The sequence below is a fragment of the Aotus nancymaae genome, unplaced genomic scaffold (genome assembly GCF_030222135.1).
Source record: "Aotus nancymaae isolate 86718 unplaced genomic scaffold, 86718_ANA_hifiasm-v0.15.2.pri h1tg000057l, whole genome shotgun sequence".
Taxonomy (NCBI): Eukaryota; Metazoa; Chordata; class Mammalia; order Primates; family Aotidae; genus Aotus; species Aotus nancymaae.
Window position 1 is genome coordinate 60,865,849 of NW_026988471.1, and position 22,004 is coordinate 60,887,852.

At 42.5% G+C, this 22,004-nt stretch overlaps 1 protein-coding gene across 1 annotated transcript in view; it reads left to right on the forward strand.

The window, feature by feature from the left end:
• The first annotated feature begins 13,783 nt into the window (after nt 1-13,783).
• The window catches only part of B3GNT2 (UDP-GlcNAc:betaGal beta-1,3-N-acetylglucosaminyltransferase 2), a 76,957-nt gene continuing 68,736 nt past the window's right edge, over nt 13,784-22,004 (forward strand). The window contains exon 1 of the mRNA XM_012477267.3: nt 13,784-14,219. The gene's annotated coding sequence lies outside the window, so the exon portion shown is untranslated. The remainder of the gene's footprint in view (nt 14,220-22,004) is intronic.

The following is a 22,004-nucleotide window of genomic DNA, read 5'->3' on the forward strand; positions in this document are numbered from 1 at the left end:
GAGATTATCCCTGCTTGAGCAATAAGCACTCTAAATTCAGTCTGTTTAGAAACAGTCCAGCCAGTTAGCTGGGTCGGGTAGTACAGGCCTCAGTCCCAGTTGCTCAGCAGGCTGAGGTAGCAGGATGCCTTGAGCCTGGGAATTTGGGGATTCAGGCAACAACAAGACCCCATCTCTATAAAGAAAGGAAAGGAGAGAGAGAGACAGGAAGAGGAAGAGAAGAGGATTGAAGAGAGAGAGAGAGAGAAAGAAAGAGAAGAGAAGAGAAGAAAAAGTAACAGTCCAGCCAAGCCAAAAGTTAACTTTCAGAATAAAGTCAGAAAGTAACTCCAGACTTTGGTCATGTTGTGTTGATAAGAAACAAAAGATGTGGCCTCATTCTTAGGTCAGGCTTTCCTTGGAAGCTCTAGTCTTCTCAGCTGTATCAGCAAAGGCCTAAATTCCATTATAGACTCTTTCTTCTTTTATATAACCTCTCTTGCCCCAGTTTTAATTTAATAATGATTCAGAAAGAGTTGCAATATTTAAAAAATTTGGTTTAACTCTTCTACCCCAAATGCAAGAAGGCAGTGAAAAGCAGAGGATGACATTGAATATCTTAAATAGCTGACATCTTGTCAAACGATTAATTGTTGAAGTTATTTTTTACACCTGAGTGAACATTTCGAAAACAATATAAGTAAAAATTAAAGAGAAATAAATGCTAAACAGGTGTTAGAAAATACGGTTTTCTCAAGTGTACGGTAAGTATCTTTTTCTCTGGGGTTTTTGTTTTTTGTCTTTTTGTTTTTAAGGAGTCTCTCTCTGTCGCCTAAGATAGAGTACAGTGGTGCAATCTCAGCTCACTGTAACCTCTGCCTCCCAGGTTCAAGTGATTCTCCTCCCTCAGCCTCCCGAGTAGCTGGGACTACAGGTGTGTGCCACCACATCCAGCTAATTTATGTATTTTTAGTAGAGACAGGGTTTCACCATATTGGCCAGGCTGGTCTCTAACTCCTGACCTTAGGTGATCCACCCGCTTCAGCCTCCCAAAGTGCTAGGATGACAGGCATGAGCCACGGCACCCGGCCAAGAACGTGTAAAAGAGAAACAAGCATGGTGGTGCTGAGGTGGGAGGATCACTTGAGCCCAGGAGTTTGGGCTGCAGTAGGAATGGTCGCACCACTGCACTCTAGTTTTGGAGGACAGTGAGAAACCCTGTCTCTACATAAAATTTTAAAATATAATAAAAGAAAGAAAATGCCTAATTACAGTTCTTGGTGAATAAATGATGTAAATGCCCATATTTTACTACCTGCTTATGTATCGCTTTAGTATTACATCAATCAATAGAAGTTAAAACCCTCTCTGATGTTAGGGTTTCAACTTCTGTTGATTCACAGGATGCTGGTGGGGGAGAGATGGCAAGGGGGAAAATATGAATTTGATTACTCATGTGGAACAAGATGAAACTATTAGTTTAAAAGAATTTTAGACTGAAAAATTAAAATAGTTAAATTATTTCCTTCATGCTATTATTATACTGGTTTTATATTAAAGAAGTAAGCATAAATATGAGGATTTTATATGATTTCTATTCTGGCTGTTTTTAGAATCATGACTAAGAATTGGCATGGTTCTCAGAATGACTGATGTGGAGGCTTTAGCATCTTGTCAAAAATGAGGAAACATCTGGACATAGGGCAGAGGATTTGTACAAGGCCATGATCAGGAAGGAATTTCAGGTCTACTGTCTTCCATCTCTATGTTCTACCTTTCAGACCCTTCAAAAGAATAAGTGCTTATTTAAAAACCTGTGTCCTTTCTCATGTGTTTAAACAGTGACAATTGCTGTAGGGAGGAATTTTGTATGCTGATGTGACCCAGGACTAGGCCCTATGTCACTTGCATCCTGCATCCCTGTTAGACCTGTCTCTGTGCTTCAGGTTGCTGTCTCTCTTTGTGGAGCCTGATGCTGTTTGTGATGGCCTTGGCCTCATTTTCCACTCAGTGCCACCCTTCTCTGGGTGCACTGTGCAAAATGAGTGAGTTGGCTGCCACATGGGGCTTCTGGGTTTCCACAGTACCCAGGTAGCCAGCATATTATCCTCATCCTAGCTGGACAACCATTGACCCAAGCATGGGGTTCGGGTTCTTGGTGACAAGTTGTTATAAATGGAAAATTGATACTGGGGTACAGTGGCTCACACCTGTAATCCCAGCACTTTGGGAGGCCAAGGCAGAAGGATTGCTTGAGCTCAGGAGTTCAAGACCAGCCTGGGCAACATAGGGAGACCCTGTCTCCACTACTATTAAAAAAAATTAACCAGGCATGGTGGTGTGTGCCTGTGGTCCCAACTGCTCAGGAGGCTGAGCTTGGAGGTTAAGGCTACAATGAGGCCATGTTTGTGCCACTGCACTCCATCCTGGGTGACAGTGCAAGATCCTTTCTCAAAAATTAAATAAACAAATAAATAAATAAATAAATAAATAAAATTTTTTTAATAAGATGGGGTTTCTTTCACCTTGTTGGTCAAGCTGGTTCTCAAAGTCCTAACCTCAGGTGATCAACCCACCTCAACCTCCCAAAGTGCTGGGATTATAGTTATGAGCCACTGCGCCTGGCCAATAAATAAAAATTTTGGAAATGGAGAACTGAGAACAGGAACACTAATGCAGTTATGTTCCCATGGAAGATAATCAAACAAAGCTAAACATAGCTGGAGTAAGAGAACCAGTGGCTGCTAACAGACTTGGAACTGTGCAACTGAACAAACCCCAAGGCTTACTCCCTCCCTGGGGAGTCAAGGCCAGAAGCATTTTCTGTAGCATCCATGGCAGAGCTGTGGGGGCCTTTCTGGCTCAACTGGGAAGGAAGGTGACGGCTGTTGTTCTTCAGAGAATTGCCTTCCTGCCTCCTGAAGAGAATAGCTAGGGCCTAGATTCTGGAAAGAGAAGGGAAAGTGGAGAACACAAAAAGGAAATATTTTCTTGTTCACCCGTGAGACTCATGTGCATGTCCCCAGGCAGATTGCCAGAGGAAATGAAGGTTCTTTAAAAATAATAATAAATAAATTCTGGCCCAGTACAGTGGCTCACACCTGTAACCCAGCACTTTAGGAGGCTGAAGCAGGAGGACCACTTGAGCCCAAGAGTTAGAAACCAGTCTGGGAACGTAGCAAGACCCTGTCTCTACAAAAATTTTGAAAAATGTGCTGGGTATGGTAGCACATAGCTGTAATTCCAGCTACTCAGGAGGCTGAGATGGGAGGATTGCTTGAGCCCAGGAGTTCATCCTGGGCAAGATGGTGAGAACCTGTCGCAATTTAAAGAAAAAAGAATCCCTCCCACGCCTGTAATTCTAGCACTTTGGGAGCCTGAGATAGGTGAATCATTTGAGTTCAGGAGTTCAAGACCATCTGGACAACATGGCAAAATACTGTCTCTACAAACAATTAGCCAGGCGTGGAAAAATCCCTCCCTTAAAACAGAGTTCAGTGAAGGTTGTTAGTGCAAAAATGAACTTGCCCAGTGGGTTTATAGTTACTCTGAACCATTATCAGCCTAGAATAGCAGAAAAAGGCAAGTAGGCCATGTAATATTTCATTTTTTCCTGGAACCCCAGGCTGACCTGGATTGGCTGGCCAGGGAATACAGGTGAGGCTCCAAATCATCTGGGTGCAGGCAGACCACACAGACCAAGAAAGTGACTTTCACCATCATGCCTGTAATCCTAACTACTCAGGAGGCTGCCGCAGGAGGATCCTTGAGCCCAGGAGTTCAAGACCATCCTCATCAACATGGTGAGACCCCCATCTGGAATGAATGAATGGTGCCTTTCCCCACACCTCCTTTGAGCTGAAAGAAAACAAGTCACTTCATAAGTTACTTTATGAACCATTGAAACAGTGGATACAGCCATTTGCTGAGTGGTATACCACCACTTCAGATATCATTTATAGGGAATTTAGGGAAAAGTCTTTTCCACTAATATCAGGAAGTTTAAAAATAAGTAACTAGATAATGTGGGGCCAGGAGCATCTAGTAGGAGAGTTATCAGGCCCACCCAGTTCTCTGAGACAGGTAGAAAAAACTGACCCTTCTCTTCATCAGTGTTATAGATGTAATTTCAGTAAATGGGAAAGGATGATGCAAAACCCTTCCTTGTCCCTGTATGCATGGGGAACAGTTGAACAAAATGCTAGGGGAATTTGGCTCTGAAGGTCCCTGAAGAGCTTGAGAGCTCTCACTGGAGACCCATCCCTGGGAGAATGAACTTGCAGCCCTTTTGGGCAACCAGCCCTGGAATCATAACAGAAGGGGCAAGACCAAGCAAGTCCCTATTGACTTGAGTGAGTCCGGGGAGAAAGTGGTTACTGGGGTAACCACAGCCTGTGCCATTCTTTATAGCCCAAATGCCATCCCTAGTTTTGCACCTAGAAGTTTAGCCAATTAATTGTGTGTTTAGTTGTTAAGATGCTGGTTTGAAAAAGCTAGTAGTGCTTAAACTCGTCCTTCCATTCCATTCTCTTGTCCTTCGACTTCTCTTTAGGGAATGATTGAAAATTGCTGGTTCCATTTTTACCCTTTCAGTGCCAGGTGCTAAATTACCCAGTGAGTCAGAAGTAGGCATGTGTCTCCAGGTAACCCAAAAATGTTTGAGAAACTTAATACATTTTTCCTTTTCTTTTTTTTTTATTTTTTTGATACGGAGTCTTGCTCTGCCACCAGGCTGGAGTGCAGTGGCATGATCTCAGCTCACTGCAACCTCCGCCTCCCGGGTTCAAGCAATTCTCCTGCCTCAGTCTCCTGAGTAGCTGGGACTACAGGCGTGCGCCACCACGCCCAGCTAATTTTTGTATTTTTTAGTAGAGACGGGGTTTTACCATGTTGGCCAGGATGGTCTCGATCTCTTGAGCTCGTGATCCGCCCGCTTCGGCTTCCCAAAGTGCTGGAATTAAAGGCGTGATCCACCACGCCTGGCCTACATTTTTAAGATATCCAAAGATTACCAAAGTTATTATGGGAAAAATCAGAACTTTGTAGGATTTCTTTACTTCACAGAATTTTAATTTGAATTACAAATGCAAAGGAAGGAGGAAAATCATATCTTTTCAGGGGTTTTTTAAGGGTCCTCATCTGGCCTGATATCCCACAAAGGGTCTAGAGTGCCCTGGGGGAGAAGTGTAGGGCTGCCCACAAGGCCCACTGGAGAAGGGAGAATTGTAATCCAGGCATAAGAAAGTGACTCTGGCCGGGTGTGGTGACTCACACCTGTAATCCCAGCAGTTTGAGAGGCTAAGGCAGGAGGATCACTTGAGCCCAAGAGTTCAGGACCAGCCTGGGCAATAAAGTAAGACCCCCATCTCTACAAACAATTTTTTAAAAATTAGCTAGGTGTGGTGGCATGCACTTAAAGTCCCAGGTATATGGGAGGCTGAGGCGGGAGGATTGCTTGAGCCCAGGAGGTCTTGGCTGTCAGGAGCCATGTTCACACCACTGCATTCCAGTCTGGGTGACACAGCAAGACCCTGTCTCAAAAAGAAAGAAGATGCCTTCATCTCTGGAGCTCAGAAGGCTGACCATTTTCTTGATCTTTTAGGTGGAAGCTTATGGACATTGTCTTCAAGGAGTTATTTTGATTTCACTTTACACAAATAATATACGTATATATTGTCCTTGAGATGCATTTAATTTATAATTTATACTTAAAGATAAAATCTCCTGTAACCAATACTATCAATCCTAGGTTTCTCCTCCACTTCCCAACCTCTGTTGTCACTTTGTGTCTCCTTCTAGTTTTTTTTTTTTTTTTGGTGATATTTACCTATTTGCATATATGTCCATATGTATAGTGTAGTTTTCTGTATTTCTGTAACATAAGTGCAGTCATTATGTATTGTCCTGCAGATTGCCTTTTGCCCCAGCAATATGTCTTGAGACTTTTGTGTTACTACTGGAGAATACTTCAGAGTAGAAACATTTGAGCTACGGAAGATGCAGAAAGAAATCTTATCTGAACTTCCCACATCTGACTAAAGCAGAGCTTTACTAGCATCATCTGCCCCAACCCTCCCCTTCCCAGGAGGTCTCTAGTCAGGGAGGCATTGACCTTGGGCACTGGGATATTCCCCCCTCCAAAAAAAAAGGTATAAACAACCCCAACAAAACTTTCCATCATTTGAAGCCCTAAATTCCCCCACCTGTAGTAAGCTGTTACATATATATCTCGATTTCAACTTTTTAGATTTAGGGGTACATGTGCAGGTTTGTTACATGGGTATATTGTGTGATGCTTATGTTTGGCATGTGAATGATCTTGTCACTCAGATAGTGAACATAGTACCCAATAGTCTTTCAACCCCAGTAGTCCCTTAGTAGCTGTTATTGCCATCTTTATGTCTATAAGTGTCCACGGTTTAGCTCCCACTTGTAACGTGGTATTTGGTTTTCTGTTCTCACATTAATTCACATAGGATAATGACCTCCAGCTGCATCCATGTTGCTGCAAAGGATATGATTTTATTCTTTTTTATGGCTGTGTGATTTTTTTTAACCTCTAGGTATTCAGGGAGCTACTCTCTTTAAGGTACCTTCGCATATGTAGTACGTTTTTCTCCTGTTAATCTGTCTATTGTCAGTTAATTCACAGGCCACTTGCCAGTTGGACCTAAATTGGTAGAGAAGTTTTTCCTCTCAACAGTTTATACAAATTTACCTTATTAATTTTAACTGCTGCATGGTGTTCCATAGTTAGAATAGGTTGGAAGTTTTTGTTTTTGAATTTCCTGCTATAAACCAAAAATAAAATTCTAATCTCTCCAACCAACTGAATGGACCCCCTCAGCAAACGGGATCCCAAAAAAGCCTGAAAAAGTTCAGGCTGTGACAGGAAGAGGGGTGGTCAGAAGTTCAGACCATGTCAGGAAGAAGGGAGGAAGGTCTCATTATATACCTTCCTTTCTTTGGAGTTTAGACCCAACTGACCAGCATTAACATTAAAACACAGATTTTAAGACTGACAAAACAGACTCTTTGTAGCAATAAGATACCAGATTCCAACTTGACTTGTATAATATCTCATGACAGACAGCAGGTCCTAAAGGAGATCAAACTATTTTACCCCAAAACATATATGCATATTTTTTGAGACGAAGTTTCACTCTGTTGCCCAGGCTGGAGTGCAGTATTGCGATCTCGGCTCACTGCAATCTCCACCTCCTGGGTTCAAGCGATTCTCCTGCCTCAGACCCCCAGGAAGCTGGGATTACAAGTGTCCACCACCATGCCCAGCTAATTTTTGTATTTTTAGTAAAGATAGGGTTTCATCATGTTGGCCAGGATGACCTCGATCTCTTGACCTCATGATCTGCCCACCTTGGCCTCTGAAAGTGCTGGGATTACAGGAATGACCCCATACCTGTCCCCAAAATATGTTTCTTTGACATATTTGGAATGGCCCTGCAAAGCTGTCCTTTGTGGGGGAAATTTGCATTTTTTAGAGAATTTACTTCCTTTACTAAGTTTTTCCACAGAATTTGACACCTTTTAGATCAGATAAAGGGTCTGTCACATCTATTATCTCTGAAGCTTGCTCCTTGGAGGTTTCATCTACATAACAAGAACCTTGGCTTCCAAAATAGTACCCACCTTACCTTAACTCAAGCTGACTTAAACTCTTCAGACAGAGCTTCATTCTTTCAACCAATTGCCAATCAGAAAATCTCTGAACTCACCTGTGACCTAGAAACAGCCACCACCCCCCACCTCCACCACCACTTTGAGATATCCCCATATTCCAGGCCAAAACTAATGTATACCTTCCATGTAGTGATTTATGTCTTTGCCTGTAACTTTTGTCTCCCTAAAATGTCTAAAACCAAACCATAACACAACCATCGTGGGCACATATTCTCAGGATCTCTCAAGGCTGTGGCATGGGCTATGGTCTTTAATCTTGGCAAAATAAACCTCTTAATCAATTGAGACCTGTCTCAGATGGTTTTTGGTTTCACTATCAGTGAGTGGGTTTTTAGGTTGTCTCTAATTTTCCATTGCAAACAGTGCTGCTGTGAACATCCTTGAACATCTCTCCGTGTTTACATGTACAAATATATTTTAGAAAACAGGAATACTGTATCGTGGGTTATGTGCTTTTTTTTCTTTTAAATTGTAGACATTGTCAAACAGACTTTAGAGTACTGATGAATGTTTAACAACCGGTCTTCCAAAAAGAGGAAGTGGGGCTGTGATTTATAGCATTTACCAATTTCCATGGTGTAAATTCTCCCACCATGGCCAATTTCAAGCTACTTATGTAACATTAATGCACAGTCAGCTCTGTGGCTGTTATGAAGTGGCTCCAGCATAGTTCTCAGAATCACTTAAACTCAGAATGCATATAGATATTAGCAAATGGCCCAACCAATGTATACTTTCACAAGTAGTATATGAGAGTATCTACAGTCATGCTTTGCATAACAGTGTTTCAGTCAATGACAGATGACATGTATGACAGTTTCCATAAGATTATAATGGAGCTGAAAAATTCTCATCACTTGTGTCATAACAAATTATTCATGTGTTTGTGGTGATGCTGATGTAAACAAACTACTGCTCTGCCAGACATATAAAAATATAGCACATACAATTTTGTGCAATACATAATACTTGATAATAAGTGACTGACTAGTTTATGTACTTACTGTACTGTGCTTTTTATCATTTAAATATACTCTTTCTACTTTAAAAAAAAGAAGTTAACTGTAAAACAGCCGCAGGCAGGTCCTTCAAGAGGGATTCCAGAAGGCATTGTTATCATAGGAGATAACAGCTCTATGCCTATATAGCCCTGAAGACTTTCCAGTGGGACAAGATGTAGGGGTGGAAGACAGTGATATTGATGATCCCGACCCTGTGTCCACCTAGGCTAATATGTGTATTTGTGTCCTGGTTTTTGACAAAAAAAAAAATTTTTAAGTAAAATAAAATTTTTGATTATTTTATTTTATTTTATTTTGAGACAGAGTCTCACTCCGTTGCTCAGGCTGGAGTGCAGTGGCGTGATCTTGGCTCACTGCAACCTCTGCCTCCAGGGTTCAAGCAATTCTTCTGCCTCAGCCTCCTGAGTAGCTGGGATTACAGGCACTGTGCCACCAAGCCCGGCTAATTTTTGTGGTTTTTTTTTTTTTTTAGTAGAGATGGGGTTTCACATATTGGTCAGGCTGATCTCAAACTCCTGACCTCGCAATCCGCCTACCTCGGCCTCCCAAAGTGCTGGGATTACAGGCGTGAGCCACCACGCCCAGCCAATTTTTAAAAATTTTATTAGGAAAAAGCTTACAGAATGAGAATACAAGAAAATATTTTATACAGTTGTAGAGTGTGTTTTCAGTTAAGTGTTATTATAAGAGTCAAAAAGTTAATTACAGTAAACTAAGGTTAATTTATTGAAGAAAAATTTTTTAATAAATTTAGTGTAGCCTAAGTGTATAGTGTAAAATCTACAGTTGTCTACAGTAATATCCTAGGCCTTCATATTCACTGAGCAGTCACACACTGACTCACCCAGAGAAACTTCCAGTCTTGCAAGCTCCATTCATGGTAAGTACCATATATAGGTATACCATTTTTTATCTTTTACACCATATTTTTACTGTATCTTTTCTGTTTAGACTGACAACCACTGTGTTACAGTTGCCTACAGTATTCAGTACAGTAACATGCTGTACAGGTTTCTAGCCTATAAGCTATACCATATAAGTAGGCTGTACTCTGTGATGTTCATACAATGATGAAATCACCTAATGATGTATTTCTCAGGATGTTTCCCCGTCGTTAAGCAACAATGACTGTATTTCCCTTTATCCTTGTCAGTGCTTGGCAATATCATGCTTTTTTGCCAGTATGATGACTCATTTTTGCATTTTTCCCAACTATTAGTGAGATTGAGCATTTTTTAATGTCTTTGCTATTTTTATTTCCCTTTCTATGCAGTCGTATTTTGCCTTTTGTCTGTTATTCTTTTATTTCTTGCTTTCTTTTTGAGACAGGGTCTCTCGCTCTATTGCTCAGGCTGGAGGACAGTGGCATGTGATCACGGCTCACTGCAGCCTTAACCTCCCTGAGCTCAGGTGATTCTCCCACCTCAAGCCTCCCAAGTAGCTGGGACTACAGGTGTGCGCCACCATACCCGGCTAATTTTTTGTAACTTTTGTAGAGATGGGGTTTCACTCTGTTGCCCAGGCTGGACTTGAACTCCTGGGCTCAAGCAATCCACCCTCCTCGGCCTCACAAACTGCTGGGATTACAGTCATGAGCTACTGCACTCAACCTGCCTGTTTCTCTTTTTTTGAGACAGAGTCTCACTATCTCGCCCAGGCTGAAGTGCAGTGGCATGATCTTGGCTCACTGCAACCTCTGCCTCCCAGTTCAAGTGCTTCTCCTGCCTCAGCCTCCTGAGTAGCTGGGATTACAGGTGCCTGCCACCATGCCTGGCAAATTTTTGTATTTTTAGTAGAGTTGGGGTTTCACCATGTTGGCCAGGCTGGTCTCAAACTCCTGACCTCAGGTGATCCACCTGCCTCAGCCTAACAAAGTGCTGGATTATAGATGTGAGCCACTGCACCCAGCCCTGTTTTCTTTTGGTATTTTTCTGTTGATTTGTTGCAGCCCTTGATGTAGCCTAGAAACAAGTGTCTATCAAGAAGTTTTCAATCTATTCTAGAAAGTGAAGTTGGAGGAATATCCCCAAATGTATTGAGCACCTGCTATACGAACATACCTTTTAAGGACTGGGACTGAGAGAAAAGAGTATACATTGTGTACATCAAACCCTATTAGTGATTTAACACTGTGGTAGGGTCAGTTGAACACACATGCACACCAGTGATACAAATAAAAACGAATTACTAGGAGTAGTGAAGAAAATAAATAAATTGCATTTTGACTCGGTCTGCCTATTTGTCATTTTTTTCACAAGCATCCTGTTGGTCCTCATCTCTGTTGGAACACTGAGGTCATTGGATTATTCTTCTGGAGGGAATTCATCAGCACTTTCTATTCTCACTGAGGTTTCTACGGAGTCTTCTGGTGAAGCTTATCCCTCATCTCCCCTGTCACATTGGCCTTGATCTCAAAAAGGTGGAGTGGTTTTTCTTCCCAGGCTGTTTCTTCCTGAAAATGACTGGCTGCCCCACCAGCTGACCATCCTCTGGGATGAGTTAAGGATGCACCATTTTTCTGGGGTGTGGACCATTCCCAGAATCCCTCAAATGCAGGATGCAGGAGGTAGCCAATTTTTACAAAGGCAGGGCTGTGTAGGAGAAAACATAGCATAGGTATTAGATGGGGGTGATTATTTGCTAAATGCAACTTTGCTTCTAATTTGCTGCTCATTCCATTCCTTGAACAAAACATAATTTTATTTTATTTATTTATTTATTTTTGAGACGGAGTCTTGCTCTGTCACCCGGGCTGGAGTGCAGTGGTGTGATCTCAGCTCACTGCAACCCCTGCCTCCCAGGTTCAAATAATTCTCCTGCCTCAGCCTCCCAAGTAGCTGGGACTACAGGCATGCACCACCATGCCTGGCTAATTTTTGTATTTTTAGTAGAGATGGGGTTTCACCATATTGGCCAGGCTGGTCTTGAACTCCTGACCTCGTGATCCGCCCACCTCAGCCTCCCAAAGTGCTGGGATTATAGGCGTGAGCCACCGCACCTGGCCACATAAACATTTTTAAGTTGAAAAGATTGAAATAGCATCAGGTAATAATGCAGATGTTAGAGAGGACAATTCTCTTGCATCTTTCAATTCCTTGGTATTTTTGCCACCCCCATCCCTCATCCTGTACTGGTTTTAGTGAATTCTGAAAGGGGACTTTCATTCTCTGATTTGCACCAAGATAGAAAGTGGCTTTGTTAACATCTTAGAGCAGTGAGTAGTTTTTTTTTGTTTGTCTGTCTGTTTGTTTGTTTGTTTGTTTTGAGACAGAGTCTTGCTCTGTCGCCAGTCTGGAGTGCAGTGGCGCAATATCGGCTCACTGCAACCTCCGGCTCCTCGGTTCCAGCGATTCTCCTGCCTCAGCCTCCTGAGTAGCTGGGACTACAGGCGTCCGCCAACACACTTGGCTAATTTTTGTATTTTTAGTAGAGATGAGGTTTCACCATGTTGGCCAGGATGGTCTCGATCTCTTGACCTTGTGATCTGCCCGCCTTGGCCCCCCAAAGTGCTGGGATTACAGGCATGAGCCACCGTGCCCGGCCCAGAGCAGTGAGTAGTACTTAACCAGGGATGGACACCAGAATCCCCCAGGGAGTATCTACTAAACACAGAGGCCTGCTGAGTCAGAGTCTGGGTGAAGGGTAGGCACATGTAGTTAGGAAAAACTCTGGAAATGATTAATATGTGCCTTCATGACTAAGAGCCACTGCTCTGTTCTATTGCCATTCTGTGATAAGCTCGGTACAAACCTTCAGGGTAAGTGTTTGGAAACATTTACAGCAGTTTCACAGAGTATGTCTATTAAATGTAATAAGTTTGGGCTTGTATTTTGCATGTATTTTACTTCATTTTATATTTTACAAAATTACGAGTCTCTATGAATTGAAAAGGTTAAAAATCAGTCTTACAGTTTGAGAAGCACTATTCTTGGCTTGTTTAGTTGTATCCAAGTCAGACGGGCACATCTAAAAATTATCTGGTATTAAAGTAAATCATTAAGGCTGGGCATGGTGGCTCACACCTGTAATCCCAGCACTTTGGGAGGCCAAGGCAGGTGGATCACTTGAGGTCAGGAGTTTTAGACCAGCCTGGCCAACATGACGAAACCCCATCTCCACTACAAATACAAAAATTAGCTGGGCCTAGTGATGGGTGTCTGTAATTCCAGCTACTCAGGAGGCTAAGGTAGGAGAATCGCTTAAGTCTGGGAGGCGGAGGCTGCAGCAAGCCGAGATGGTGCCATTGCACTCCAGCCTGGAGACAGAGCAAAACTCGGTCAAATGAATGAATGAATGAATAAGACTGAGACTTCTCTAGTGCCTTAGGTTCCTTTCTAAGCAAATCAAAACCCAACTCAAAGTGAATGGTTGCAGCCTAGGAAAACAAAACTTAAGCATAACCAGTCAAAACCTGCTAACTAACCTCTAACTAGAAACTACCAATCAGAAACCACCAACTAGCCTCTAGGGACTTTCCACTTCAACCCATCAAATTGTGGTTTGGCAATGTCCAATTCATGAATCGTGGTCTCAAACCTTTTAAACTTCTAATGTGCCTAAATTTAACACTGGTTTGGTAGTCTTGTGATCTTGGTGAGTAACTCTCTGGGTATCAGTGACTCCTCTGGTGGGTCCTTGAGAGGATTAGAGATGATGAATGTATCCAAAGCACCTAGCAGCATGCCTGACATTCATAGAAGTTACTGGAAACCTATTGTAAAACAGTTCCTAGCAAAACTATCTTCCAATTAGTTGTTGAAGAACACACAGAATCCTAGAGGGTAGTGACTGCTGCATCATATTCTAACCAACCCAGAGTGCTCAGGATGACAGATTTGTGTAGCCTTTCTAAGCAGTTTAACTTGGAGTTCAGCCATGGGCAAGAGAGCTTAGTGGCCAGGGCACTACAGGACAAACCTCTGGTTAGCAGACCTCTACGCAGTCTGTCCTTTCTGGCTTCTCTCTTACATTCCCCTTCCCTGGAGTCCTTTTCTCTTTTGTACCCCACTGTGGCTTCCCCCTAGGTCTCAACTGTTTTTATTTCTTACCTCTAACACAAATCATTTTCTGTTCCTGATGGAAGGGTGAGAAGGGTGGGTGATGAAAATTTCTGGCCGCTGTGGTCTGGCTTCCTGTGCAAGCATCTGAAAATAAGCAGATCATTCATACTGGGCCAAATGACCTCCTGCTGGCATAATCCTGTGCCCTTATTGTGCTAAAAGAGAATCTATCTCTTCAACTTTCATTACAAAAAGCCTCTTTCTCTAACCTTTGCCTTATGTGGGTGCCATTATTATTACTGGGAGCAGTGTTGTGTGATAAATACAGGTGCTTTGGAGCCAGCAACTTTGGATTGGATTCTGACTCTGCCTCTTACTTATGTGGCTTAGGGAATTTTTTATTTTTTTATTTTGTAGAAACAGGGTCATACTGTGTCGCCCAGGCTGGAGTGCAATGGCATGATCATAGCTCAAGCGATTCTTCTACCTCAGCCTCCTGAGTAGCTGGGACCCACAGGTACATGCCACCACACTCGGCTATTTTTTTTTTTAATTTAGTGTTTTGTAGAGATGAAATCTCACTATATCACCCAGGCTGGTCTTGAACTCCTGGGTGTAAGCGATCCTCCTACCTCAGCCTCCCAAAGTGCTGGGATTACAGGGATGAGTCACCATGCCTGGCCTTAGTTAGAGTTTTTAATTCAAATCAGTATTGAATCCCAGTATTTCCTGTAAACCAGAAGTTAGATCTAGAATCTTTATTCATATTAAAATTTTTGGCAAGAACACGTCATAGTTTTCTTGAACCTAAATTCCTACACAGATTTAACTCTAGCAGCTAACTGGCTGCTTTGCTTCTCCATCTCCCTCTACTTGCCTCCACTGACTGAGTCATCCTTCAGGCCTTCCTTTAGATGACACTCTCTCAGGGAAGTTGCCCTGACCCTCCAAGTTTAGCATGTAGGTTTGTTCCTGTGATGGCTTCATGACGGGGGATTGTAATTGCCTATCTGCCATTTGGTGAACTTCTTGTAGCTCATCTCTCTTGCCCTGCCTTCCACTAATCTTTCCCTCCCACCACACACATCACAACCCCTGCTTTTCACCTACTGGAGAGGTATGCTGCCCATCCTTCAGTCCTCACCTCACATAGCACACCCTCAGGTCAGGTTTTCCATTATACAGAGCCATACTCTCCTGTGCTTTTTTTTTCCTCCCATAGCATTTATCACAAGTTATTTCTGGATTTTCTTTGTTATGAATATTTTGCCTTGTACATTAGACTGTAAACTGGTTGGCCTTTGCTTAATGCTGTATCCCCAGTACCTAGCATGGTGCCTGGCCCCTTGTAGCAGTTACTAAATAGTTATTGGATGATAAAGGGTGCTACTGCGTTTGTTTATCTCCTTTAGGAGAGGAACTGCCTTATTGATGGTTGTGGCCTTGGTGTCTAGCTGGTACACCAGGCCCACCACAAAATATAGTTGCCCAGCTACACAAGTCCTTCATGGTTTGAGAGAGAAATGCAAAAAAATAGGCCAGTAGGGATGCCAATAAGAAGGAAAAATAAGTCTCTATCACCTGTGTACTATTCTTGCCAAAAGCATTTAACCAGAATCTAATCAAGCCTTTAGACCTAATTTCTAGTTTACAAGAAATACAGTGATAGAAGAACAAATTTGACAACCCCTTGAAGAAGCAATCAACCACATCCAGAATGTTGGACATTTTGGAGGGCAACGAGTTTGGACAAAGGTCATAACAAGGAAAAAAATGCTAGCCAGGTATGGTGGCTTACACCTGTAATCCCAGCGCTTCAGGAGGCCAAGGCAGGAGGATCACTTGAGTCCAGGGGTTTGAGACCAGCTTGGGTAACATAGCAAGACCTTGTCTTTACACAAAAATTTAAAGTAAATAAATAACTTTAAAAATTACGAGATGCAAAGATGGCTGGGCGCAGTGGCTCATGCCTGTAATCCCAGCACTTTGCGGGGTGGAGGTGGGCTGATGGCCTGAGGTCAGGAGTTCAAGACCAGCCTAGCCAATATGGCAAAACCCATCTCTACTAAAAATACAAAAATTAGCCAGGCATTGTGGCGGGTGCCTGTAATCCCAGCTACTCAGGAGGCTGAGGCAGGAGAATCACTTGAACCTGAAAGGCGGAGATTGCAGTGAGCCAAGATGGTGTCATTGCACTCCAGCCTAGGCGACAGAGCAAGACTTCATCTTCAAAATAAACAAATAAAAGATGCCAAGATTATAATAGATTGAGAGATTATAGAGACACACCATCCAAATACATAATATTATCCTTGATTGGATATGGTTAGAAAAAGACAATTGCAAAAGACATTTTGAACACATTGGAGAAGTTGAAATATGGACTGTACATTATGTAATATAATTGGAGTTATTGAGGCGTTGGAGGCAACACCACACATCTACAACCATCTGATCTTTGACAAACCTGACAAAAACAAGCAATGGGGAAAGGAGTCCCTGTTTAATAAATGGTGTTGGGAAAGCTGGCTAGCCATGTGCAGAAAGCAGAAACTGGACCCCTTCCTGACACCTTACACTAAAATTAACTCCAGATGGATTAAAGACTTAAACATAAGACCTAACACCATAAAAACCCTAGAAGAAAACCTATGCAAAACCATTCTGGACATAGGCGTAGGCAAGGACTTCATGACCAAAACACCAAAAGCATTGGCAACAAAAGCCAAAATAGACAAATGGGACCTAATCGAACTCCACAGCTTCTGCACAGCAAAAGAAACAATCATTAGAGTGAATCGGCAACCAACAGAATGGGAAAAAATTTCTGCAATCTACCCGTCTGACAAAGGGCTAATATCCAAAATCTACAAAGAACTAAAACACATTTACAAGAAAAAAACAAATAAGCCCATTCAAAAGTGGGCAAAGGATATGAACAGACACTTTACAAAAGAAGACATACATGAGGCCAACAAACATGAAAAAATGCTCATCATCACTGGTCATTAGAGAAATGCAAATCAGAACTACATTGAGATACCATCTCACACCAGTTAGAATGGCGATCATTAAAAAATCTGGAGACAACAGATGCTGGAGAGGATGTGGAGAAATAGGAACACTTACACCGTTGGTGGGAGTGTAAACTAGTTCAACCATTGTGGAAGACAGTGTGGCAATTCCTCAAGGACCTAGAAATAGAAATTCCATTTGACCCAGCAATCCCATTACTGGATATATATCCAAAGGATTATAAATCGTTCTACTATAAGGACACATGCACATGAATGTTCATTGCAGCACAGTTTACAATAGCAAAGACCTGGAACCAACCAAAATGCCCATCGATGATAGACTGGACAGGGAAAATGTGGCACATATACACCATGGAATACTATGCAGCCATAAAGAACGATGAGTTCGTGTCCTTTGCAGGGACATGGATGAACCTGGAAACCATCATTCTCAGCAAACTGACGCAAGAACAGAAAATCAAACACCTCATGTTCTTACTCATAGGCAGGTGTTGAACAATGAGAACACATGGATACAGGGAGGGGAGCATCACACACTGGGGTCTTTCAGGGGGAAATAGGTGAGGGACAGTGGGGAGTGGGGAGTTGGGGAGAGAGAGCATGGGGAGAAATGCCAGATATAAGTGATGGGGAGGAAGGCAGCAAATCACACTGCCATGTGTGTACCTATGCAACAATCTTGCATGTTCTTCACATGTACTCCAAAACCTAAAATGCAATAAAAAAAAAGAAATAGTATAATTGGAGTTATTGTTACTTTTTTTTAGATATTTAGAAAATTGTCCTTATTCTTAGAAAATGTATAATGAAATATTTACATAGAAAATGTCCTGATGTCTGCAACTTATTTTCAAATGATTCAGGAAAAATCATATTCATATATAGATAAAGCAAATGGTCAAATATTAGCAGCTGTTGAATCTGGGTGGAAAGTGTGCAAGGTTTTTTGACTATGGTTTTGGGGTTTTTGAAATTATTTTTGGTCAGATATATTAGGTATAATTTACACAGTAAAATGTACCCATTTAAGTGTAAAGTTTTACGAAACACATGAAATTGTGTAACTACCATCATAATCAAGAGATAGAAGAGTTTATCATCCCTAGAATTCTCCCTTGCCCCTTTGTAGTCATCCCCTCACCCTACCCCCTACCCCTTGTACCACTGATCTATTCTCCATTTCTATAGTTTTGCCTTTCCCAGAATGTCATACAAATGGAAGCATATAGTATGTTGCCTTTTGAGTCTGGCTTCTTTCACTTATGTTTTAGTTTGCTAGGGCTGCTGTAACAAAACACCACAAACTGGGTGACTTCAAACTATAGAAACATATTGTCGGCCAGGCGTAGTGGCTCACGCCTGTAACCTCGGCACTTTGGGAGGCTGAGCTGGGTGGATCACCTGAGGTCAGGAGTTCGAGACCAGCCTGGCCAACATGGCAAAACCCTGTCTCTACTAAAAATACAAAAATTAGTTGGGCATGGTGGTGCACAACTGTAATCCCAGGTACTCAGGAGGCTGAGACAGGAGAATCACTTGAACCCGGGAGGTGGAGGTTGCAGTGAGCCAAGATCACACCATTGAACTCCAGCCTGGGTGACAGAGCTAGACTCTGTCTCAAAAAAAAAAGAAAAGCAAAGAATAAAGAAACATATTGTCTCATAGTTCTGGATGCTGGAAGTTCAAAATTAAGTTGTTGGAGGGGCCATGCTTTCCCAAAGGCTCCAGGGAGAATCTGTTCCATTCCCTTCTCTTAGCTGCTGGTGTCACCAGCAATCCTTGGCATTCTTTTCCTTGTACCTGCGGAACTCCAATCTCTGCCTCTGTCATTGCATGGTATTCTTCCTGTCTGTCTCTTCATGAAGACATCAGTCATATGGGACTAAGAGTCCACCTTATTTGAGTATGGCCTCATCTTAAGAAATTATATCTGCAATGACCCTATTTCCAAATAAGATCACATTCTGAAGTATTAGAGAGTTAGGACTTAATATTTTTGGGAGGACACAATTCAACCTTTGACACTTAGCACAAGGTGTTTGAGATTAATCTGTTTTGTTTTGTTAGTTTTATTTTGGTTTTTTTTTTGAGATGGAATCTTGCTCTGTTGCCAGACTGGAGTGCAGTGGCAAGATCTTGGCTCACTGCAACCTCTGCCTCCCGGGTTCAAGTGATTCTCTTGCCTCAGCCTCCCGAGTAGCTGGGACTACAGGTGTGCGCCACCATGACCAGCTAATTTTTGTATTTTTAGTGAAGACGGGGTTTCACCCTGTTGGCCAGGATGGTCTCAATCTCTGACGTTGTGATCTGCCCGCCTCAGCCTCCCAAAGTACTGGGATTACAGGCGTGAGCCACTGTGCCCAGCAAGATTAATTTGTTTTTGTATTTGTTTTTGTATTAGTTTGTTCCTTTTTATTGCTGTGTAGTCCACTGTTTGGATGTATTGCTCTTTGTTTATCCATGTATCAGCTGAAAGACGTGGGTTGTTTTCAATATTAGGAAATTATGTATAAAGCCACTATAAACATTTGCCTGTGGATTTTTGTGTAAACACAAATCTTCACTTCTCTTGGATAAATATTGAGGAGTGGGATTATGTTTAACTCTATAAGAAGCTGCTAAACAGTTTTCCAGAATATTTTCAGTTCCCACTAGCGATATGTGAAAGTTCTAGTTCTTCATGTTTTTACCAACACTTGGTATTGCTGGCTTTTCTGATGATAGCCATTTTAATGGGTATGTAGTAGTATCATGTAGTGGTTTTGATTTGCATTTCCCTAGTGACTTATGATGTTCAGCATCTTTTCATGTGTTTATATGCCATTTGTATGTCTTCTTTAGTAAAGTGTTTAGATCTTTTGCCCATTTTTATTAGGTTATCTGTGTTCTTATTGAGTTTTGTAAATTTTAAAAATATTCTCCGTATAAGTCCCTTATGAGATATGTATTTTATTTTTACTTATTTATTTATTTTATTTTTATTTTTGAAATGGAGTCATGCTCTGTCGCCAGGCTGGAGTGCAGTGGTGCGATCTTGGCTCACTGCAACCTCCGCCTCCTGGGTTCAAGCAATTCTTCTGCCTCAGTCTCCCGAGTAGCTGGGACTACAGGCATGCCCCACAATGCCCAGCTAATTTTTGTATTTTTAGTAGAGATGGCATTTCACCATGTTGGGCATGCTGGTCTCGATTTCTTGACCTTGTGATTCACCCGCCTCGGCCTCCCAAAGTGCTGGGATTACAGGCGTGAGCCACTGCGCCCAGCCTTTATTTATTTATTTATTTATTTTTGAGATGGAGTCGTTCTGTCGCCTAGGCTGGAGTACAGTGGCATAATCTCAGCTCACTGCAACCTCCACCTCCTGGTTCAACCTCCACCTCCTGATTCTCCTGCCTCAGCTTTCTGGGTAGCTGGGATTACCAGTGCTTACCACCATGCCTAACTAATTTTTGTATTTTTTATTTTATTTCTTTGCATGCACGCATGTATGCACACGTGCTAATTTTTGTATTTTTAGAGATGGGGTTTCACCATGTTGGACAGGCTGGTCTTGATCTCTTGACCTCAAGTGATCTGCCCACCTTGGCCTCCCAAAGTACTGGGATTACAGGCATGAGCTACCTCGCCTGGCCAGATATGTATTTTTAAAATATTTTCTTCCAGTCAGTGGTTTGTCTTTTCTTTTCCTTAACAGTGTCTTTCAAGGAGCAGAAGCCTTTAATTTTGATGACGTTCAATTTATCTCTATAGATAGTTCTTTTGATGTCATTTCATTGTATGCATTTTTCAGCTTTTCTCTGGGTTTGAAGTCTTTCGTAATAAAAAGTTGAGAGAAAAAAGAAGGCGGAAATAGCTAAATTTTTTTTAAAGCAAACAATTACTAATAGGCAAACAATAACATAACATCCTCTTTATTTACCCTCCAGTTCTGCTCCTTTCACAGAGGCAATTGCTTTTAAGCTCTTTAACTGTTTCGTCTTCAATTAAATTCTCCTTATTTAATCAGTCTTTGAGGGGCAGGGGAGATACCTCCAGGACACACCAGTGTTCATAACAGGGAGCTTTGGATCTGCCCTGGGAGTGCCCTGAGGCTAGAGTGGGCAGTGACCCAGACTCCTCAGCAAGTAGAGTTGATTCTGGCTGTGAAATAAGCACCCAGATCTTGCTAAAAGCTCTGAGACTGCAAAGGGTCTACTGTGGTCCTTGGCGTCTGACTTGGTGTTCCCTCAGCCATTAACCACACTCCGAACCTCAGACAGTTGCCAGGCCTCCCTTCTTCAGCCACACTTGGGTGGGAGACTTGCTGAAGCTGCAGAATGTGTGGCCTGAGAGGAGCCCTCGGCAAGGCGGGTAACTGTGTCATCTTGTTGCATGTCAGGCTCGCCCAAAAACAGATGAGCAATGGGAATTTCAGCTTCTGAGCTGGCTTCCTCTCTGTCTGCTTCCCAGCAGTGCTGCCATACACACCTCTCTTCTCTCTCCTGGGCAAAGATTTGCCTGTCACATTCTATTCAGAGACCTCCTCACTTACTACCTCTACAGTCTTTGAAGTTGTTTTAGAGGGACAATGAGAGAATAGGACAGGCTCCCAGCAGGACATTTTCCAGGTGGTAGCCTAGGTAAAGGAAGACTTAAGACAGGTTTTTGACCCCTTGCCCATCCCCTCTGGCTTCTCTTACTTTCCCTGCTGCCTCACTCATTCTGCCTAAAAAGGAAAAGTTGGAAACAGATACTTAACTCAGTCCGGGTCCTCGTTTCCTGACTGAGCCTGTGTCCAATCTTCTGGGTTGGCCCTGTCGTAAATTAGGCTCTGCATGTACTTTGGGACAGGGCCTCCTAGATGGTCTTCAGAAAACCCCAACCTACTCAAGTCTGTTTTGAGTTCAACCCAATGTTGTCACTGGTCCAAAAGTGGGCCTCTTCCTGGGAGAGAAGGCACCTCTCTTTATCAGCTAGCCTTGAACTCTGCTGGATTTCTTTGGTACATGGGCGACAGACAGATGGAAAGTTTCTCCCACCACCTCCAGCATAGTTTTTGTGTGTCACTGGCTTCCCATTGTTCTTTCCTTGCTAGCCTATCAGACCCTGTTTTATGCTGACGTCAACCATATTAGTTTCCCTGTGGCCCGTGTTCGCTCGCCCTCAATCAGCTTCAGGTGCTTCCCCAGGACTAATTCCTGATTCTGGAGAACCTACTGAATACAGCTGATCTCCATCTCACTATTGTTACATGGTGGCTGCTCCTGTGAGAACAACAGCTGGCA